The sequence below is a fragment of the Salvelinus namaycush genome, chromosome 34, assembly GCF_016432855.1.
Source record: "Salvelinus namaycush isolate Seneca chromosome 34, SaNama_1.0, whole genome shotgun sequence".
Taxonomy (NCBI): domain Eukaryota; kingdom Metazoa; phylum Chordata; class Actinopteri; order Salmoniformes; family Salmonidae; genus Salvelinus; species Salvelinus namaycush.
The window spans coordinates 26,481,865-26,500,188 of NC_052340.1; the positions used below are offsets into that span (position 1 = coordinate 26,481,865).

Consider the following 18,324-nt stretch of genomic DNA (forward strand, 5'->3'; position numbering starts at 1 on the left):
TACACCACCCGATGTCACTGTAAGGCCAAAAAGATCATCAAGAACAACAACCACCCAAGCCACTGCCTGTTCACCCCGCTATCATCCAGAAGGCGAGGCCAGTACAGGTGCATCAAAGCAGGGACCGAGAGACTGAAAAACAGCTTCTATCTCAAGGCCATCAGACTGTTAAACAGCCACCACTAACATTTAGCGGCCGCTGCCAACATACTGACTCAACTCCAGCCACTTTAATAATGGGAATTGATGGAAATTATGTAAAAATGTACCACTAGCCACTTTAAACAATGCCACTTAATATAATGTTTACATACCCTACATTACTCATCTCATATGTATATGTATATACTGTACTCTATATCATCTACTGCATCTTGCCATCTTTATGTAATACATGTATCACTAGCCACTTTAAACTATGCCACTTTATGTTTACATACCCTACATTACTCATCTCATATGTATATACTGTACTCTATACCATCTACTGCATCTTGCCTATGCCGTTCTGTACCATCACTCAATCATATATCTTTATGTACATATTCTTTATCCCTTTACACTTGTGTGTATAAGGTAGTAGTTGTGGAATTGTTAGGTTAGATTACTTGTTGGTTATTACTGCATTGTCGGAACTAGAAGCACAAGCATTTCGCTACACTCGCATTAACATCTGCTAACCATGTGTATGTGACAAATAAAATTTGATTTGATTTGATTTCCACACAATCAGAGCGAGAAGCATTTCTTCCAATCAAAACCATAGATGGGCTCTACAGTTGCAAGAGTTCAGCTTTGCTGTAGAATGGAAGGCCCAACAGGATGATCCAGAAGTACAGGCTTTGTACCAGACGATCCTGGAAGATGGAGAAAAGATGGTCAATCCTACCACAAAGTTGACCATCATTGAAGACAAAGTCTACCGTGTTGTACAACTACCTCACAGAACACTCTACCAAATGTACATGACTGAACCTCCACACCTTCAACTGCTGCAACATTTCCATGAAGACCCGTTAGCTGGTCATTTGGGCAGGTTCAAAACCTACAAGCGGTTACAAGCATTACTGTACTAGCCACATCTGAGCATGGATGTGAAGTCACACATCCGAAACTGTCAGGTTTGTCAAATGTACAAACCACAAGGCAGAAAGCCTGCTGGCAAGTTACAGCAAACTGTGGTTACCCAACCTTGGGAAATGTTAGGAGTGGATTTGATGGGTCCATTTCCAAGAAGCTCCAATCAGAATGTGTACATTCTTGTTTTTGTTCATTACTATTCCAAGTGGGTGGAGCTCTTTGCCCTTTGTCACGCCACAGCGAGGACCGTCTCTAACATCCTCATGAAAGAGATCCTGACTCGCTGGGGAGTGCTTGATTACATCCTGTCTGACCGAGGTTCCCCATTCGTCTCTGATCTCTTTGAGGAGACCTGCCAAAGATTGAACCTGAGACAGAAGTTTCCCACGGCCGATCACCCACAGACCAACCTCACAGAGAGGGTTAATAGAACCTTGAAAACAATGGTTGCTTCCTATTTAGGGACCAAGCACAAACACTGGGACTAGCACCTTCATGAGTTTCGATTTGCCCTGAATTCTGCTGTGCAAGAGTCCACTGGAGTCACCCCTGCAGAGCTGAACCAGAGTCGTCCCTTCCGAGGACCCTTGGATATGGTGCTACAGCATGTTACTCCAGACTCTGCTATGACCAGGTAGTCCATCTTCACGACTTGAGAGCTCGTCTCAAAGAACATGATCAAGGCTCATCTCAAACAGAAGAGAAGTTATGATAAGAATAGACGAGACATCCAGTTCCAGGTTAGTGATCGGGTGTGGCTTCGCGATCATCCATACTCAAAAGTTGAACAATTCTTTTAAGCCAAGCTCACTCATAAATGGCAAGACCCATATAGGATTGTGGAGCAGATGGGCCCTCTGAACTACAGAGTGGAGAAAAAGGACACACGTGAAGGTATGCGTGTTGTCCATGTCTCCCGCCTTAAGGCCTGTTACCCCCGCGGCTGAGGAATTGGAGGAGATTTGGCGCCACAAGGTCCTGGATATCTTTGAAGAGGAAAGTGACAAGGAGACTTTTCTTGAATTCCAACACCAAGAAGTCTCACGCCTTAAGGCCTGTTCCCCCTCAGCTGAGGAGCGTGACCGCCGCAAAGTCCTGAATATTTTTGTAGAGGAAAGTGATGAGGAGACTTTTCTCGGTTTGCCAGACAAGGATGTGCCTTCCAGGGCAATGGTCTGCTTTTTCCAGGGGAGGGGGTGTGTGACGGCCCTGAATTTGTCTGAACCGTCTTAGTGCTTCTCTTTCTAATAGGGCGCTTCCCCTTTAATTCCCTATTAAATAGCCAGCATCAGCTGTGCGAAGGGGGGTTGTGACAGTGGGGCGAGAGAGGAAGTGTTCTACCCCCAGCTTGGAAGCTCGTTGAGACACATTTTTTTTTGTAGTAAAAAGTGTGCCATGTCACAGGATCAACCAGTATCTACCTATGTCTATTGTTGGACTGTAGTCATGGCTCCATGTAGTACTGTGCGCCTCCCATAGTCTGTTCTGGGCTTGGGGATTGTGAAGAGACCTCTGGTGGCATGTCTTGTGGGGTGTCCGAGATGTGTGCTAGTAGTTTAAACAGACAGCTTGGTATATTCAGCTTGTCAACACTTCTTACAAAAACAAGTAGTGATGAAGTGAATATCTCTTCCACATTGAGCTATCAGAGATTGACATGCATATCATTAATGTTAGCTCCCCGTGTACTTTTAACCCTAGGATGCATATGTTGGTCAAAATGACCCGGTCTAATGTTTTTTTTTGCTGTATTGATCCTCCCAAAAAATGTCATCATCTAATATTCCAGTAAATAATGTGTCTTTAATGTTTTAACATCCTGGTTTTGTTTTTTAATTTCTTATTTTTTAAGTAAAAATTGTTTTTGCATCACTACCAAGTTTTCATATGTGGGTCAAATATGACCCGTATGTATTTCCTATGGAATTCACTGCATTGCACTCGTCAAACTGACATGTCTTTCTGCTCCAACAAAAAAATGTATGTAATTAATAAAATATGTACCAAATATCTTGTTTTTAATATTCATTAATCACCGTTTTCATTTCTCCTTTTTAACTCCTTGAGTAAAAGGAGTTTCATAAGGGGGCTCATACGAATGTTGCCAGATATACAACCAACAGATGCCTGGGAGCTGTTCATTAGCGACAACATCATTGAGGAGGTCCTAAAGTGTACACATTTAGAAGGACGGAGAACAGCAACAGCAAAAGGGACAGAGTGGAGAGAAGTCAACAAAGAGGAACTAAAGGCCTTCATTTGTTTAACACTCCTTGCCGGCATGGAGAAAAGCTGGGTGTCTCCACACGGGAGCAATTTTTGTATCCACTGAAGAATCCAATGTATAAGGCCACCATGTGGCCACCCAGCGACTGCGTCACAGTGGATGAGCAGCTTTCCTACAGACGTGACGCTTGGCATTCCGTCCAAGCGGGCTGTCATGTGCCTTTTACTGAGGAGTGGCTTCCCTCTGGCCACTCTACCATAAAGGCCTGATTGTTGGAGTGCTGCAGAGATGGTTGTCCTTCTGGAAGGTTCTCCCATCTCCACAGAAGAACTGAGGCAATGGAAATATGTGGGGTGATGAAAGAGAGCCACCACTCAGAGCAGCCAGGGCCAGAAGAGGAAGAGGTGCCAGCTCTGCCCAAGTGCAAAGGATAGAAAAGTCAGCTGCTGGTGTTCTCAGTGCAACACACCCGTCTGCAAAGAGCACAGTCACATGCTTGTGGTTTGTAACAAATGCATGGACTAAGACAGCATAAGTAAGCATCACACACACTCTGTTCCTTTTAGTGTTCATGTTTTCTAAATTCACAATTGTTAGTGTTGTCGTTTATATTGATGATGAACTCTGGATTTTCAAATAAATGTTTTGAAATATTATAAAATATGCTTAACTTAAGGTGGTTTAATTCTGTTCACACTAAAAGGTTCAATTTGAAACTTTGATTGTAAGAAAGATATGCTAATATTTTCAATAGCTGTTATGAATTTTCATAATATGTTATCATTGAAATGTATATCAAACTGTTGAAGAGTGACTAAAAACATTTCAAACAATAAAATAATTATTGAAAAGGTCCAAATAATAACTCAAAATAATTATGTTCAACAAAATGGATAATATTTTAGACCCATATAAATAAAACACAGATAACATTATCGGGTCATTTTAACCCGGCATATGTATTCTTGGGGCGTCATGTTTACTATACATCCATTTATTTATTTTTATTTCACCAGGTAGGCCAGTTGAGAACAAGTTCTCATTACAACTGCGACCTGGCCAAGATAAAGCAAAGCAGTGCATCAAAAACAACAACACAGAGTTACACATAAACAAATGTACAGTCAATAACACAAAATAAAAATATAAAAATCTATGTACAGTGTGTGCAAATGTAGAAGAGTAGGGAGGTAAGGCAATAAATAGGCCATAGAGGCGAAAACAATTACAATTTAGCATTAATACTGGAGTGATAGATGTGCAGATGATGATGTGTCTAAGGTTAAGGGCCACCCGTGCTGACCTGTTCTGAGCCAATTGTAATCCCTCTTTGTGGCACCTGACCACACGACTGAACAGTAGTTCAGGTGCGACAGAACTAGGGCCTGTAGGACCTGCCTTCTTGATAGTGTTGTTAAGGCAGAGCAGCGCTTTATTAAAGACAGACTTCTTCCCATCTTAGCTATTGTTGTATCACTATGTTTTGACCATGACAGTTTACAATAGGGTTACTCCAAGCAGTTTAGTCACCTCAACTTGCTCAATTTCCACATTATTCATTACAAGATTTAGTTGAGGTTTAGGGTTTAGTGAATGATTTGTCCAAAATAGAATACTTTTTAAAATACTTAGGACCAACTGAAACTAACTGCAGCTCTTTGTTAAGTGTTGCAGTCATTTCAGTCGCTGTAGTAGCTGACGTATGCAGATGACTTGACACTATACACATGGACACACTGGTTTTACTGTCTCTGCTACCGCACGGCAAGCGGTACCGGAGCGCCAAGTCTTGGACCAAAAGCCTCCTTAACAGCTTCTACCCCCAAGCCATAAGACTGCCCACCTGGACTATTTACATTGACCCCCCCCCCCCCTTTGTTTTTACACTGCTGCTACTCGCTGTTTATTATCTATGCATAGTCACTTTACAAATTCTCTCGACTAGCCTGTACTAGAGGTTGACCGATTGATTTTTCAACGCCGGTACCGATTATTGGAGGACCAAAAAGGAGGACCATTATTTTTGTAATAATGACAATTACAACAATACTGAATGAACACTTATTTTAACTTAATATAATACATCAATAAAATCAATTTAGCCTCAAATAAATAATGAAACATGTTCAAGTTGGTTTAAATAATTCAAAAACAAAGTGTTGGAGAAGAAAGTAAAAGTGCAATATGTGCCATGTAAAAAAGCTAACGTTTAAGTTCCTTGCTCAGAACATGAGAACATATGAAAGCTGGTGGTTCCTTTTAACATGAGTGTTCAATATTCCCAGGTAAGAAGTTTCAGGTTGTAGTTATTATAGGAATTATAGGACTATTTCTCTCTTTACGATTTGTATTTCATATACCTTTGACTATTGGATGTTCTTATAGGCACTTTAGTATTGCCAGTGTAACAGTATAGCTTCCGTCCCTCTCCTCGCTCCTACCTGGGCTCGAACCAGGAACACATCGACAACAGCCACCCTTGAAGCAGCATTACCCATGCAGAGCAAGGGGAATAACTACTCCAAGTCTCAGAGCGAGTGACTTCACCGATTGAAACGCTATTAGCGCGCACCCCGCTAACCATTTCACATCGGTTACACCAGCCTAATCTCGGGAGTTGATAGGCTTGAAGTCATAAACAGCGCAATGCTTGAAGCATTGCGAAGAGCTGCTGGCAAAGACACGAAAGTGCTGTTTGAATGAATGCTTACGAGCCTGCCATCGCTCAGTCAGACTGCTCTATCAATTCATAGACTTAATTATAACATAATAACCCACAAAAATACGAGCCTTTGGTCATTAAAATGGTCGAATCCGGAAACAATCATTTTGGAAAAAAACAATTTATTCTTTCAGTGAAATACGGAACCGTTCCGAATTTTATCTAACGGATGGCATCCCTAAGTCTAAATATTGCTGTTACATTGTACAACCTTCAATGTTATGTCATAATTATGTACAATTCTGGCAAATTAATTACGGCCTTTGTTAGGAATAAATGAACTTCACACAGTTCGCAATGAGCCAGGCGGCCCAAACTGCTGCATATACCCTGACTGCTTGCACGGAATGCAAGAGAAGTGACACAATTGCACTAGTTATACGAAATTCATGTTAGCAGGCAAAATTAACTAAATATGCAGGTTTAAAAATATATACTTGTGTATTGATTTTAAAGAAAGGCATTGATGTTTATGGTTAGGTACATTGATGCAACGACAGTGCTTTTTTCGCAAATGCGCTTGTTAAATCATCACCTGTTTGTCGAAGTAGGCTGTGATTCAATGAGAAATTAACAGGCACCGCATCGATTATATGCAACGCAGGACACGCTAGATAAACTAGTAATATCATCAACCATGTGTAGTTAACTAGTGATTATGTTAAGATTGATTGTTTTTTATAAGATAAGTTTAATGCTAGCTAGCAACTTACCTTGGCTTCTTGCTGCCCTCACGTAACAGGTAGTCAGCCTGCCACGCAGGCTCCTTGTGGAGTGCAATGTAAGGCAGGTGGTTAGAGCGTTAGACTAGTAACCGGAAGGTTGCAAAAACGAATCCCCGAGCTGACAAGGTAAAAATCTGTCGTTCTGCCCCTGAACAAGGCAGTTAACCCACTGTTCCTAGGCCGTCATTGAAAATAAGAATGTGTTCTTAACTGACTTGCCTAGTTAAATAAAGGTGTTAAAAAATATATATATATATATATTTTTTTTTATAAATAAAAATACAAAATAAAAATCGGCAAATCGGTGTCCAAAAATACCGATTGTTATGAAAACTTGAAATCGGCCGTAATTGATCGGCGACTCCGATTAATCGGTCGACCTCTAACCTGTACCCCCGCTCATTGACTCTGTACCGGTACCCCCCTGTATATAGCCTCGTTATTGTTATGTACATTTCCTGTAAATATTTTAGTAACGCTATTTCTTGAACTGCATTGTTGCTTAAGGGCTTGTAAGTAAGCATTTCACGGTAATGTCTACACCTGCTGTATTCGGCGCTTGTGACAAATAAAATGTGATTTGACTAGTAAAAATTGAAAAAAGTAAGGGGCCTAGACAGCAGCCCAGGGGAATTCCTGATTCTACCTGGATTATGTTAGAGAGGCTTTCATTAATGAACACCCTCTGTTTTCTGTTAGACAGGTAACTCTTTATCCACAATATAGCAGGGGGTGTAAAGCCCTTACACAAGTTCTTCCAGCAACAGACTATGATCGATAATGTAAAAAGCTGCACCGAAGTCTAACAAAACATATTTTTATCAGCAATTTCTCTCAGCCAATCAGTAATTTGTGTAGGTGCTGAGCTTGTTGAATGCCCTTACCTATAAGCGTGCTGAAAGTCTGTTGTCAATTTGTTTACCGTAAAATAGCATTGTATCTGGTCAAACATATTTTTTGCCAAAAGTTTAGTAAGGGTTGGTAACAGGCGGATTGGTCGGCTAATTGAGCCAGTAAAGGGGGCTATACTATCCTTGGGCAGCAGAATGACTTTTGCTTCCCTCCAGGCCTGAGGGCACACACTTTCTAGTAGGCTTAAATTGTCCTTTGTACAACCTGTTACATAACGGAGGGACACAAGCTTGTAATGGCAGGGTAGTGGGTTCGATTCCTGGGACCACCAATACGCAAAATGTATGCACGCATGACTAAGTCGATTTGTATAAAACATATATGTATATATAAAGTGCATTCTTAAAATACTCAGACCTCTTCACTTTTTACATATTTTGTTACATTACAGCCTTATTCTAAAATGGATTAAATCGTTTTTTCCCTCATCAATCTACACACAATACCCCATAATGACAAAGCAAAAACAGGTTTTTAGAAATAGAAACTGAAATATTACATTCAAATAAGTATTCAGACCCTTTACTCAGTACTTTGTTGAAACACCTTTGGCAGTGATTACAGCATCAAGTCTTCTTGGGTATGACGATACAAGCATGGCACACCTGTATTTGGGGAGTTTCTCCCATTCTTCTCTGCAGATCCTCTCAAGCTCTGTCAGGTCGGATGGGGAGCGTTGCTGCAGAACTATTTTCAGGTCTCTCCAGAGATGTTCGATCAGGTTCAAGTCTGGGCTCTGGCTGGGCCACTCAAGGACATTCAGAGACTTGTCCTGAAGCCAATCCTGTGTTGTCTTGGCTGTGTGCTTAGGGTCATTGTTCTCTTGGAAGGTGAACCTTTGCCCCAGTCTGAGGTCCTGAGCGCTCTGGAGCAGGTTTTCATCAAAGATCTCTCTGTACTTTGCTCTGTTCATCTTTGCCTCGATTCTGACTAGTCTCCCAGTCCATGCTGCTGAAAAACATCCCCACAGCATGATGTTGCCAGGTTTCCTCCAGACGTGACACTTGGCATTCAGGCCAAAGAGTTCAATCTGGGTTTCATCAGACCAGAAAATCATGTTTCTCATGGTCTGAGAGTCTTTAGGTGCCTTTTGGCAAACTCCAAGCGGCCTGTCATATGCCTTTTACTGAGGAGTTGCTTCCGTCTGGCCACTCTACCATAAAGGCCTGATTGGTGGAATGCTGCATAGAGGGTTGTCCTTCTGGAAGGTTCTCCCATCTCCACAGAGGAACTCTGGAGCTCTGTCAGAGTGACCATCTGGTTCTTGGTCAACTCCCTGAACAAGGCCCTTCTCCTCCGATTGCTCAGTTTGGATGGACGGCCAGCTCTAAGAAGAGTCTTGGTGGTTCCAAACTTCTTCCATTTAAGAATGATGGAGGCCACTGTGTTTTTGGGGACCTTCAATGCTGCAGAATGTTTTTGGTAACCTTCCCCAGATCTGTGCCTCGACACAATCCTGTCTCGGAGCTCTACGGACAATTCCCTTCAACCTCATGGCTTGGTTTTTGCTCTGACATGCACGAGCAACTGTGGGACCTTATATGGTCCCGTGTGGCTCAGTTGGTAGAGCATGGCGCTTGCAATGCCAGGGTTGTGGGTTCAATTCCCACGGGGGGACCAGGGTTCAATTCCCACGGGGGGACCAGGATGAATATGTATGAACTTTCCAATTTGTAAGTCGCTCTGGATAAGAGCGTCTGCTAAATGACTTAAATGTAAATGTAAATATAGACAAATGTGTGCCTTTCTAAATCATGTCCAATCAATTGAATTTACTACAGGTGGACTCTAATCAAGTTGTAGAAACATCTCAAGGATAATCAATGGAAACAGGATGCACCTCAGCTCAATTTCGAGTCTCATAGCAAAGGGTCTGAATACTTATTTACATAAGTAATCTGTTTTTTATTTGTAATACATTTGCAAACATTTCTAAAAGCCTGTTTTCGCTCATTATCAGGTATTGTGTGTAGATTGCTAAAGATGTATTTATTTTTAATACATTTTCGAATAAGTCTGTAACGTAACAAAATGTGGAAAAAGTCAAGGGGTCTGAATACTTCCCCGAAGGCACTGTATATTACTAAGCAGTCTTATAAGCAATCAAAGCCCTGTCGATAACCTAAATCCCATACCTTTGCCTTTCTCCATGTCCTTTAAAGGGTGGATGTGTTGAGACTCTGGGTTCCTCCCTGTAAAACAAAGGAAATGATTAAGACAATGGAGAACGATATGAAGTGGTAACTGATGTGGTGATCAAATGTATGACTATAAGAAGATAATATCATTAATAGTGGTTTATACAATGAAGACAACCAGTATGTAACGAACGTCGTCGGGAGAAGGAGAGGAGGACCAAAGTGCAGCGTGGTACGTATCCATAATACTTTTAATAAAGATGAATACGCGAACAAAAACAACAAAACGACCAACGAACAGTTCTGAAAGGTGCAACAAACACTAAACAGAAAACAACTACCCACAAACACAGGTGGGAACAGGCTACCTAAGTATGGTTCTCAATCAGAGACAACGATAGACAGCTGCCTCTGATTGGGAACCATACCAGGCCAAACACATAGAAATACAAAACAAGGACAACATAGAACACGAGACATAGAATGCCCACCCAAACTCACGCCCTGACCAACCAAAATAGAGACATAAAAAGGATCTATACGGTCAGGGCGTGACACAGTATTAGAAACTGTCAAACAGAGTGCATGACTGGTGGAAACCAGTAAGAAAGGATGCTTGCTTTATCTCCACGCTAAGCACATTATCATTCCTCAACTTTAAGTGCAGAATGCAGTGATCTCATCATTCAACCTAGTATCTTTAATTAGTATTTCTAAACAAGATTCTGACTCACAAATCATGAATAGGCAAATTGAATCATTTCCCAAGTGGTTTAAAATGAACCCCAATTGACTTTTAATTCCAATGCTAACTCTTCCACCCTTGAGTCAAGCATTGTGTGAAGAACTTTTAGCACTGTCTTTCAGTTGTAACCAAAATGCCAACATCAGGAGGGTATAAAGGCTCCTTCCCTAACCAACGGTGCCATATGCTACCTGACAACTCTTGCCTCTATGAGCCCCAGTGCTCTTTTCCATGACGCAGTGTGTGAGAGAACTTCTTTGAGGGAGCTCTAACCAGCTCCACATGCCTGCTCTGAGCAGGAGGCACAGGTCCTCAGAGGCAGCACAATGACTGTCTGTGTGGCATGTGGGGAGCAGCCTGGGAGAAGATAGGGCCAAGTGCTGGGTAGGATACAGTGGGGCTGGCAGAGGCCCAAGTCCTCAGGCCCCTTAGCGTATGTGGAGGGGATCCGATCCAGGTCTGTCTGAGGCACCACACAGCTACCGCTGATTTTTTTACGACTTTACTGTAAGTGCTCTTCTACCTGTGGATGGGAGCTGTTTGGCCAGGCTGAGGCAAACACAGCAGAGATAAAGATGTCAATAGTCTCTCTAAGGAGTCATACAACCTGAAATGATAGACCAATGCTATTGGATTTGAGATTACGTCTTTAACTGAGAAAAATTCCTTTCATGGGAAAAATAACTGCAACATTTTGAGATGAGCATTATACTGTAAGTCTACTTAAGTTTCAATGTCACATGCACAAGTACAGTGAAAACAATGCAGGAATAAATAACAATGTAATACTAAAAAATAACAAGGTAGAACAAAAACACAAGATATAAAAATAAGAAAAACACAATAAAGTAAGTAAGCAAGCATACTATACACAGGGTCAGTCACTTCCAGGTCCATATTAACAATGTGCAGGGATACTGGGTCGATAGAGCTAGATATGTATAGAGGTAAAGTGACTAGGCATCAGGATATATGATAAACAGAGTAGCAGCAGCCTATATAATGATTGTATGAGAGTGGGTGTGTGTGTGTAGAGTCAGTATAAATGTACAGTTTCTGCATATTATGTGTGTGTGAGCAAATTATGGCGTGAGTGTTTGTATGCGTGTTGGAATATCAGTGTGAGTTAGGGCTGGGCGATATATATCGTGTGACGATAGAGCATAATATGAAACGATAGACGTTTTTCTATAGTTTATTTCTTTGTGTCGCAAATCACACTCTTTACGGCAATAGTTTTAGTCAATTGGACGACGCTTTGCGTTCTTCCACACGGAATTTGCAACACAAACAAACTTGGAAGAGAGTGAACATGACACAGAGCCACGGAGCTCGTACCTAAGAGGGGGAACTTCGGTCGCATGGATGTGGTTTGAGTATGAAAAGTCTGACACAGACCAGAAAACCGTCCACTGCAAAATAGGCCGCAGGCCGGTCCTGACAACAGACTCAAACACCACTAACCTCTTTTACCACCTACGCAAGAATCATGTGAAACAGTACAGAGAGAGTCTACGGATGAGACCCAAACAAGTACAGTTGAGTGTTCAAAACAAACCTGACTCAGACGTTGCAAGAGGCTTTTGCCCGCGGCACACCATATGGCAAAGAATCACGAAGATGGAAGGAGAACAGCTGCCGTTACAACTTACATCTGCAAAGACAAGGCCCCAATTTACACGGTCGAGAAACGGGTGTTTCATGAGTTGGTGCTAACACTCGACCCAAGGTACCAAATGCAAATTGATATGTGACACGTATTAACGCCAAAATAACATGCAAAACAGGCAGGCACCCATATATATATATATATATATATATATATATATATATATATATATATATATATATATATATATATATATATATATATATATATATAGCACCAACTCATGAAATCTAAAAAGGTAAATAGAAAACACTTCAGCTATAGTTGCAAACAAAATAAATATATTTTGTTTATTTTGTTTGCAACTATAGCTGAAGTGTTTTCTATTTACCTTTTTAGATTTTATACATTAATTTTTTTAATTTTGTTACATGCTTAATTGAAAATTTGCACAGGTTCTATATATAATAAATATTCAAATACGAGTAAGTACCTTTTTATTTGTTGAGTATAATTCAACATGTAATAAGAAATAGGCCTTTACATGTGGTCATTTAAGTCATTGAATTTACAGAAAATGTGCTATAACGTGATATGCATCGTTATCGGAATATGAAATGACCTATATCGGGATATGATATTTTGGCCATATCGCCCAGCCCTTGTGTGATTATGGGGTAGGGCCTGTGAGTGTGCATAGGGAAAGTACAAAAATAAGTATAAAATACCAAGGTCAACTCCGATAGTCTGTGTAGCCTTTTTGTTAGCTATTTAGCAGTCTTATGGCTTGGGGATAGAAGCTGGTAACAACGCTTTACATTAAGGTATAGCCTACTTTATGAATGATTTACAAATGGTTTATAAGTAGTTGGACTGTTTATTATTATTTATAAACAATATATCAACTAATAATAATCTTTAATAAACCGTTATAACACATTAGTTGAAATTGTGTGATTGTCATTTTTCTGCTTGCTAATAGTCTAAGCATTACCATTAGGCCTCCTTATTGTAGTATCTTGCTAATACTAGCAAGAAGGCTACAGGCCTTGATCCTTCAGCCAATATGAAAATATACTGAAGGAACATTACCATCTAATCCAAAAATTACTGGCCATCTGATTTCTCCCAATCCTGAATAAAACAAAGCCATGTGTGCATGTATTCAGCTCAAACAACTCAATCCATAAAACAAAACAATATAACATATGCAGCCATGCCATGCAACTTTAGAAAATAGCCTAACAATAATGTTATGACTGAGCTTTTACGGGGTGAAAAAACTTTCAAGTATGCATTAGGTTAGGTAAGGTCTGAACAAGGTGCTTAGTATCTGAAAAACAGTTTAACTGAACAGCTCTTATAAGAAACTAGAAGGAACACTACTTGGCGAGAGACACCAGACTTAGTCTAATCACCGCGTGCCACATCAGCACCCTGTATGTTACATTGAGATAACAACAAACGATGGGTCACGAACACAACCAGAGGGCCTCATAGAGGAGAGTGAAAAATGAGGGAATGCAGCAACACCAAAAACAGCCTTTCCTTTTAACATTTGGCCCAACATAATGGAGGACGCTTGGAGAGTGATGCCGTCATGTTCCTGAGTTAGGCTAACAACAGATGACTCCCTGACTCAGAAGATAAAGTTTCAGCAGGATTGCATATTTTCTCTCCAGTTCCCTGGGCTCTGTGGTGTGGCATTTTGTCACTGTTTAAACTTAGCATCACATTAAAAAAGACAAACCCATCTAGTCTACTGTACAGAGCAAGCCTGCATCCCTAGGATAAGTATCAGTCTAGTCTGACACTGGTGATGAACAGTACAGTGCTTACTTTTCATGTGTTATTACAATATTATAACAAACCTTCCATTTGTAAAGTAAATTTAGTCTGCACAAACATGATGCACCGATGTTGTGACAAACCACATGGGTTAACCATTTCCCATATTTGTTTGTTGTAGTGATGCACCGACATGATATTTTTGGCGGACACCGAAATCCAATATTTTCCTCGCCCCCAAAAAATTATACCGATAAGTCAAATAGTTAACACACACACGGACACAGTCACTGCATCTCAGTGCAAGAGGCGTCACTACAGTCCCTGGTTCAAATCGAGGCTCTATTACATCCGGCCGCGATTGGGAGTCAAATAGGGCGGCGCACAATTGGCCCAGCATCGTCCAGGCCGTAATTGTAGATAAGAATTTGTTCTTAACTGACTTGCCTAGTTAAATAAAGGTTACACACACACACAACAAAAAGTTATTTTGTTAGCATTTACATATGTCCCCATAACCAGTAAAACATAATCAAAACCTATTTCTTTCACTTACTTGCTGTGCTGTTTCACTGTTCATTTGTTCAGTCGTTTCATTCCCAACCAGGATTTCTATGGAACGCAGTTTGGGTCTTTGTGTGTCAAAAAACACTATTTGTCGTGTCAAATAAGCGTGTCTCATCTGTATTATTCGTAGCCGTCTATTTACCACCACAAAACGAAGCTGGCACTAAGACCAGTCTCAACCAACTCTATAAGGCCATAAGCAAAGAAGAAAATGCTCACCCAGAAGCGGCGCTCCTAGTGGCAGGGAACTTTAATGCAGGCAAACTTAAATCAGTTTTACAAAATATTTACCAGCATCTCACATGTGCAACCAGTGGGGGGGGGATCCTAGACCACCTTTACTCCACACAGAGAGTTGCATACAAAGCTCTCCCCCACCCTCCATTTGGCAAATCTGACCATAATTCTATCCTCCTGATTCCTGCTTACAAGAAAAAACAAAAGCAGGAAGTACTAGTGACTCGCTCAATACAGAAGTGGTCAGATGAGACGGATGTTACACTTCATCCCCACAGTGACTGAACGTACATATCCCAACCAGAGGCCATGGTTTACAGGCAACATCCGCATCGAACTAAAGGCTAGAGCTGCCGCTTCAAGGAGCGGGAGACTAATCCGGCCGCTTATAAGAAATCCCGCTATGCCCTCAGACGAACCATCAAACAAGCAAAGCATCAATACAGGATTAAGATTGAATCCTACTACACCGGCTCTGATGCTCGTCGGATGTGACAGGGCTTGAAAACTATTACGGACTACAAAGGGATACCCAGATGTGAGCCTACCAGAAAAGCTAAATGCCTTTTATGCTCACTTCGAGGCAAGCAACACTGAAGCATGCACGAGAGCACCAGCTGTTCTGGATGACTGTGTGAAGACGCTCTCGGTAGCTGACATTAACAAAACCTTTAAACAGGTCAACATTCACAAAGCCGCTGGCCCAGACGGATTACCAGGACATGTACTCAAAGCATGCGCGGACCAACTGTCAAGTGTCTTCACTGACATTTTCAACCTCTCCGTGACTGAGTCTGTAATACCTACATGTTTCAAGCAAACCACTATAGTCCTTGTGCCCAAGGAAGCGAAGGTAACCTGCCTAAATTATTACCGCCCTGTGGCACTTACGTCGGTAGCCATGATGTGCTTTGAAAGGCTAGTCATTGCTCACATCAACAGCATCCTCCCGGACACCCTAGACCCACTCCAATTCAAATACCGCCCCAACAGATCCACAGATGACGCAATCTCAATCGCACTCCACACCGCCCTTTCTCACCTGGACAAAAGGAACACCTATGTGAGAATGCTGTTCATAAACTACAGCTCAGCGTTCAACACCATAATGCCCACGAAGCTCATCACTATGCTAAGGACTCTGGGACTAAACACCTCCCTCTGCAAATGGATCCTGGTCTTCCTGACGGGCCGCCCCCAGGTGGTAAGAGTAGGCAACAACACATCTGCCACGCTGATCCTTAACACTGGGGCCCCTCAGGGGTGTGTACTTAGTCCCTCCTGTATTCCCTGTTCACCCACGACTACGTGGCCAAACACGACTCCAACACCATCATTAAGTATGCTGATGACACAACAGTGGTAGGCCTGATCACCAACAACAATGAGACGGCCTATAGGGAGGAGGTCAGAGAACTGGCAGTGTGGTGCCAGGACAACAACCTCTCCCTCAATGTGAGCAAGACAAAGGAGCTGATCGTGGACTACAAGAAAAGGCGGGCCGAACAGGCCCCCATTCTCATTGATGGGGCTGCAGTGGAGCAGCTTGAGAGCTTCAAGTTCCTTGAAGTCCACATCACCAACAAACTGTCATGGTCCAAACACACCAAGACAGTCGTGAAGAGGGCACAACAACACATTTTCCCCCTCAGGAGTCTGAAAAGTTTTGGCATGGGCCCCCAGATCCTCAAAAGGTTCAACAGCTGCACCATCGAGAGCATCCTGACTGGTTGCATCGCCACCTGGTATGGAAACTGCTCGGCATCTGACCATAAGGTGCTACAGAGGGTAGTGCGAACGGCCCAGTACATCACTGGGGCCAAGCTTCCTGCCATTCAGGACCTATATAATAGGCGGTGTCAGAGGACAGCCCATAAAATTGTCCAGTTACCCAAGTTATAGAATGTTTTCTCTGCTACCGCACTGCAAGCGGTACCGGAGCGCCAAGTCTAGGACCAAAAGGCTCCTCAACAGCTTCTACCCCCAAGCCATTAGACTGCTGAACAATTCATAAAAATCGCCACCGAACAATTTACATTGACACCCCCTCTTGTACACTGCTGCAACTCGCTGTTTGTTTGTTACCTATGCATAGTCACTTCGCACCCATCTACATGTACAGATTACCTCATCTACATGTACAGATTACCCCTGCACACTGACTCGGGAACCGGTGCCCCCTGTATATAGCCTCGTTATTGTTAATGTGTTACTTTTTATTTTAGCCTACTTGGTAAATATTTTCTTCTTCTTGAACTGCACTGTTGGTTAAGGGCTTGTAAGGGCATTTCACGGTAAAGTCTACACTTGTGGTATTCGGCACATGTGGCAAATAAAGTTTGATTGGCCAATCAGGACCTGAATATGACTGCACGTCACATAACAATTGAATGTGTTCATACATTTTTTACGTAGTTATTACACATTGATTACACTATCACTTGTATTTCATATGTCACACCAAAAAAAAGTTAGCTATCTCATGTATGCAAACAATGTTTTTCCCCAAAAATATAGCAAAAACGACAAACTGTTTCAGTAGCTATAGTTAGTTAGCTAGCTAAGTATTAGCTAGGTTGCCACTTTGTTGTTTGCCTATTGAAATTGAACTTCAGTTCATGAAAATAAATAGCTAGCCAGATACTTAACCCTGTTGTCCAAAGCTAACGTTATAAGCAGCCAGCTAGCTTCAGCTGGCTTGTGAGGCTCGACCGGACCGGGTTTTGTGTTAAGGATTAAGCACAATAGTGGAATTTGCGGTTTTCCGTCAAAATAAAAATGTCATTGACAGTGATGCAAATTAATACAAATAGTAGAATTATGCCATACTTTTATTTTGAAGGCTAACCGCAAAGTCCACTATTGTGGCTAATCCTTATTGTGGCTAGTACATGATTTTGGAGTGCTTTACGCCTGTGTTCGGCGTCACCCTCTTTGTGCGCAGTTATTGTACGGAATAAGTGTTTTTTTCCGAATCCTCTGCTCTCTGCACCTGACTCCACACTCATCACTCTACGCAACAACTGCTCGATCCACACAGCAGACATTGTGGGCTAGGTTAGGAATGCTGTGTTGCACGTGTAGCACATCATTTTACGTGGCGTCATTTTATGTGGCGTCATCATTTTCCACACGTTATATATGTATGCACGGTAGCTTTGACATTGGTTTTTAACCTCTTGTAACGATCGTCGTCATATTCCTCCTCCTCGGATGAGGAGGAGCATGGATCAGACCAACACGCAGCGAGGTATGTGGACATAATGATTTATTAGACAAACGACGAAACACAAAATAACACTTTAGAAAAACAAAATAACAAAACGAACTAAACAGACCTAAACTTACGAACTTACATGAAACGAAGAACACACGAACAGGAACAGACAAACCGAAACAGTCCCGTGTGGTAACATGTACTGACACGGAAGACAACCACCCACAAACAAACAGTGTGAAACAACCTACCTTAATATGACTCTCAATCAGAGGAAACGCCAAACACCTGCCTCTAATTGAGAGCCATACCAGGCAACCCATTAACCCAACATAGAAAACACATAACATAGACTAC

The 18,324-nt window shown here is 41.8% G+C and overlaps 1 protein-coding gene across 3 annotated transcripts in view; it reads right to left on the reverse strand.

Annotated features, from left to right (window-relative positions):
- LOC120028764 (CMP-N-acetylneuraminate-beta-galactosamide-alpha-2,3-sialyltransferase 4-like) overlaps nucleotides 1-18,324 on the reverse strand; it is a 73,139-nt gene that overhangs the window by 48,087 nt on the left and 6,728 nt on the right. For all 3 annotated transcript variants that reach the window (XR_005473528.1, XM_038974003.1, XM_038974002.1), the window contains exon 2: nucleotides 9,802-9,858. The gene's annotated coding sequence lies outside the window, so the exon portion shown is untranslated. The remainder of the gene's footprint in view (nucleotides 1-9,801; nucleotides 9,859-18,324) is intronic.